This window comes from Bactrocera neohumeralis, chromosome 6, assembly GCF_024586455.1.
Source record: "Bactrocera neohumeralis isolate Rockhampton chromosome 6, APGP_CSIRO_Bneo_wtdbg2-racon-allhic-juicebox.fasta_v2, whole genome shotgun sequence".
Lineage (NCBI taxonomy): Eukaryota > Metazoa > Arthropoda > Insecta > Diptera > Tephritidae > Bactrocera > Bactrocera neohumeralis.
Window position 1 is genome coordinate 51,250,310 of NC_065923.1, and position 6,005 is coordinate 51,256,314.

Sequence of the window (6,005 nt, forward strand, 5' to 3'; positions counted from 1 at the left end):
AGAAGCTGAACTGTAAATGGCGTCGTGAATTTTTCTATATGAACATTTGTAAGAAGGCAGCGACATAACAATGGCCGGTATGTACACAAAACAACACAGCTGTCCATTTTGCATGTAGACAATTTCGTTGTGGCCATACTAATACCTCTCACTTCAATGAAATTTTTTATGCAAAAAATAAGTAAATAGGTAAATTTATTTGTTTTAAATTATCAAATGTTATTACAAATTATATAACAGAGCTATTTTAAGCTTTTATTTGTAAAATAACGTCAGGTTTGTTAGAGCTTTGAATAATTTTACATTCTACATATTAGTGGCCTCCCTCCTCTCTACTGTCGTTGGCAAATATAAGAATATTTTGAAGTTAGCGAGAGCGACAACTGACGGCCTGCAGTCGTGTAGTCGTGCAGCTGTCCAAATAACTGTGTCCATAAGAACGTGTATATTTTAATATTTGATGTCGCTTGCAGTCTGTCCCGCTCTATGTGTTCAGACTCGAGTATTGAGAATATCGATATTTTAATTTTTTTTTTTTCAATTATTATTTTTCTATGATGTGTCTCTCATTTTTATCAATTCTTGTTTAGTCTCGAATATCGAGAGTATCGATATTTCGAAACCGATCACAGCTTGTATCACTAGTGCCCAATTGAATTTCGAACAGTGATGCCATATATAGCGTAAATATCGTGCAAAATCATAATATTTTTTATTGTTTTTATTACAAAAACACATAAAAATAGATATCGCGCCATATATATTCGTAAATTGGTATTAAAAACAAGAATTTTAAGACATTTCCAGTGAAAATTGGTGCTCGTTTTCGGAAAAGCCGCTCTCCTGAACATTTACCCCAATTCGTTAAAACATCCGAATTGTACTGCTTGTCTGACCATGACTCCTGGACCTCGGCTCTTTAGCTGCTCTTGGCGATCCACTCCGATTCACTCAATAAAATATTCTTTTTAATTTCTCCAAGATTTTAGTGATTCGCATCCGTTCTCCACTTGGACCGTTGTGCAGATCATTGAGAACTTCAGAATTTCTTACTTTCGCTTTCCCATGCGCTATGTAAGCATCCATACACTAACTTTAAATTATTCCATTGTGACCAATATGCTTTTGCGACTGGGCTGCAGGCTAACATTGGCTCAGTACTTAAACGATTCTTCTGATCTTGGAAAGTCACTTCCTGTTCTCTTTCCACACAGAGATTCTGTTCTTATCCGTTGGTTCATGAAGACTACTATTCTTTTAATATCTGGTTAAATCTCTCAAAGGTAGCGGGAGGATTTCATATTCCAAGACAGTACGGTAAAATACCATATACCATCTCTAACTCTGAAAACCGTTTTTTCTTTGTCTTTTTCGTTTATCCCCACTTGCCAATAACCACTTTTCAAATGAAGTGTTGAGAACCGTTTTGTACCTGATAAAAAGTTGGAAGCTAAGATTATGATTAATAAAGCATGAAGTAGTTGTAATTAGAAGTAAAGATAAGTGTATAGCCATTAAATTGGTACTTTTATTTAACAGTCCAGTGATCGAACTCAAGAGTGAATTACAATGTAGACGATGGTAAATGTTCAGGAGAGCGGCTTTTCCGAAAACGAGTTATTTAACCTTTAGTATTTTCTTTCTCAAGCCCATTTCGCAATTTATCACGACCTCAATCTACTGGCACTGTCCTAATATAGCTTCTCTGGAAAGTTTGATTGGTGATTTGAACTCATTAAGTACTTTTACTGGAACACGTTTATCTTACCCTATCATAGCCAGGATTTTTTTATTATCGGAAATCGAGTTAAACTCACGCATAGCACGCTTGAGAGGAGCATATTCAGCAAATTTAGTTTTCCTTTTTTTAATAAAATTGTGAAATGGATCTGAGACAACGCTGAGGAGTATTCAAGTTAATTTTCCCTAATAAATAGGGACAGTCAATACATCCATTAATTACATTGAAAACAAATGAAAGGCAGAGAACGGACCGTCGATTTTCCAGTAATTTAAGATGTAAAAGCAATAAACGAGATGTATACGATGGTATTGGGTCAACAAACTTTAAGGAGCGGAGAGCAAATTTTGAGAAAAATATTTTGAACACGCTTGATCCTATTAATTCACGAAATGCTATACGGTCTCCAAATGAACATTTTGCCTATAAATAGTTTGGTGTAGATTCTTCTATGGCCTCAACAACCCACAACTTGTTTTTTCCCATAGTCTTCATTTATTTCTGCCCAAATAACTGCTTCTGGAATCTGTTGGCTTTTTGTTATTACCACTCGTCTAACGTCGTACTTGTTACCAGATGTGTAACTGGCACCTTCATATTTGTATAAGTAATAATCGTGTTCTGCATGTAAATATTATATTTATTCCTTAATTCATTAGAAATTCTACTCCAATTATGACTTTAACGACGATATCAGCCTCTATAAAATTGTGTACCACGGCAACTTTTCTAATAACGACTGTGACGTGCGAGCACTACTCCGAGGATTCGCTATAATTATGCAGTACGTAACTTTTGTTTAGTGATTGGTTGGATTTGACATTTCAGCTTTGCGTTTACGTCCAACTGAATTATTGGACTGGTTACAGTTGCATGCAACATAACATTTTTTCGCAGTTGAAGCATTTAACCACACCATCATTTTTCTTACGTATTTTTGTAGATTTTCCAGTTCTTTCTGGATGTATGTATGTACATTTATCTTTATTTTTTATTCAAACTACCGTTTTGGTCCTGGCATTCGTTTTCGCCACAATATCATGTTCCGAGTAGACCACAGTACAATACAAAAATGACACTTGTGAACCTCGTCACCGAGAAAATTTGAAGCTTGAAATCTACCTGTGTTACTCTGATTTAGCGCCAAGGAAATCTTATACATTATCGCAGTTGATTTAGACTTTTTGCAAATAGCATGAATTTCGATTGCGATTGCGAAAGCAGTTTATTTTTGTGAATTGTGGGAGCAGGGGGTTACTTGTAAACGCAATAGCAGAATAGCATAAAACATAAAAGTGGCAGATATGGTAAATACGCATTTGCGATTTTTCGTTACAGCGGTTTTAAATTTTAAGCGTAACGTCTTATGATTTTTTATTAAGGGGTTATATACCTTCTTTGTCGAAGAAAAAAAGGAAAGTTTGGATTTTTTTAGGTATGTAGCAATTATTTCATTACACGAATGTTTTTATTTTTTGATAGTACACTTTATTAACAATGTTTGTGCGAAATATATCAAATGGAAAAATATCAAATAGTTTTTAAGTGGTGGCTGTTTCCCTTAGAGGATTTTTTTGGCAGAGCCCTGCGGTGACAATTCCCCAGGTCGAACAAGTCAACTGAAACCATAAAAGTAAACAAATTTCATTAGTTTAGTGTAATTCCTTGTGCTTGAACGATCGTTTTTATGATTTTTTTTTATTTTTGTGCACACGGGAACGTTTTATGCAAAAAAAGAAACTTTTTGGTCACTAGAAATTTCACTAAAAAATTCATTTCGGAGAAAAAAAAGTTTGTGCGTAAAAAGTCGATCGTTCAAGCACAGAAAAATTTCATTACGAACATTTTAAAAAAAATTTGAAGAAAATCGGTTCAGTAGTTTTCCGCCAATGTCACCGCAAAGACATTTTTCAAAAAACACCATTTCGAGATATTCGCACGTGATGCTGGCCGCTCGGGTTTGGGGCCGCGACGAGGCGCGCGGTTAGAAGTGCTGTAACTTTTTTTCTACTGCTCGAATCTCTATGAAAATTTGAGAAAATGTTCTCAAGGAGTTGTTCTTTAAGATAAAGCAATAAAAAATTTCGATTTTTTTTAATTGAAAAGGGTATATATCCCCTATAGGGCAGGAAAATTTTCAAGGAATATAAGTGAAGCATGGCTGATGTTTGAAGTGTTAAATGAAATCAAAAAAACACTTTAACCAATTTAAGGGGGGAGCCTGGTTTAGAGGCTTCAAAAAATCGGTTTTTTTGAGGATTTTTTTGGAAGGAAAGAAATAAAAGATTAAAGCAAAACATCTAGGGCTTATAGTTATATATTTAAACATTATTCACAAATTTTTTTGGATACGAAATCTTTGATATTCCGCCTTTGGGAAGCAATTGCCTGATGCATTTCGCATGTGCATTTGTCGGACGGCGGGCAGGATGCGGGTCGCAATTTCTATCAGAAACAAAAAATTCAAAGAGATTGATATTTTTTAATAATTTATCTTCTAGTTAAACTAAAAAAATTCCAAAAAAGGTGTAAAATTTTAGAAATTTATTAAAAATTGAAAAAAGTGGTTTTTGACAAAAAACATTTTACTTTATGTATCTGCATATACATATGTATCTGCTAGACGCTCGGTCACTATTTTCCTTCTAGCTTCGAAAATATTTCAAATTCTCATCTAAAACTTTGAGGACATATTCTTAGATTATTTTTAAAGAGATTTATGCAAAAAAAAATCGATGTTTTGAAGCTTCTAAATCAGGCTCCCCCCTTAAAGAAACATATCCAAAACACACCACGACCGCTTGGACGATACTTTGTCTTTTAAGAAGTAATCAGAACTTGCAACTACTTAAGGAATTTTTTAATTTAATGTTTAATTCTATTTGTTACTAAAACCAAATATGAAAGCTTATGTGATGAATTTAAAAAATAAATATTGAGTACAAATGTTTTCATATTTTCGTTGTTTTAGTTGCGATCGCAATAGCAAATTTCACTAACTTAGACACTACTAAGAAAAAAAGTTTAAACAAACAAAAAAAACTCGACTTCCCAAATCAAAAAAATTCGTCAGAAAATATTTAAAACGTGACGTTATTATAATGTTTTCTTTTAATAGATATTAAACGATGTGAAATTATTGATGACAAAAAGAGCTGTTTCTCCAACAGCAGTGACGACAGTCTAGATTATTGAATAGATTAAACGGAAGTCTAATCACTTAAAATTTTTGATCGGAGCGTGTCATCATTATTCTAGCAGACTTTATGTCGAATATATCAGTCAGTGTGTGAGTTAAATATTCATAAAATTACATGGAAGCATGTTTTTGGTCTAAACCTCATATTCCTTATTCACATGAACCTAGTTTTTAAATTTAGCCATAGTTTGTATCATATACAAACATGTGTATATCTCCGTTGAGGATGATTCTAACATAATTATCTCTGACACGAATAAAACTACAGTAATTGGTATGTATTATTATTCAAGCAACCCTTTAATCTCCGAACAAGTTTTTCAGATCGGACTACTATAGCATATATAAACTGGCATACAAAATTGTCCAAGATTGTACCACTATAGCATATAGCTACCAAATTAACTGACTGATCTAATTTTAGTTCTCGCATGGAAATCCTTTTCTACCTACCTACAAATTTTCGCCCTATATCTTGTACACTTTTGACTCAATTTGCAGGAACTTTTGCCCGAATTTGAGTTTTTAAATACCATTTTTGAAAATTTGGAGAAATAAAAGTATTTGTTACATTCAAAGCATAGGGTAACTGTGAGAGTGACACGTCGCGACGACAGAGTAAAAATAAAGATACTGTTTTTTTGTCACTCCTACGTTGCAATGTGTCACTCTCACAGTTTGCCCTATGCTTCAACTGTGACATATCCGTTGGTTTCTCAAAATATGTTCGGTTAATGAAACTATGGAATTTTAATTACATTACTTTAAATTACAATGATATGATATGTGATTTTGCGATCAAACCTAGAAAAGCGCATCTTTAAGTTCTATCACTATTTTTAAGAAAGATAAAAGCCAAAAAAAATAAAACAAATTCAAAGACTGAGAAGTATTCGAGTAATAATATTTTTCATTGTTATTCAGATTATTATCAGTGAGTGTACAACTCTTTATCTTTTATAATAAATTTTGTAAAAAAATTTGTTGATATATTTTTCTGAATATTAAAAAACAGCGAAGATCGAAGACGGCCCCCTTCGCCCCCCCTAGCTACGGCACTGAGTG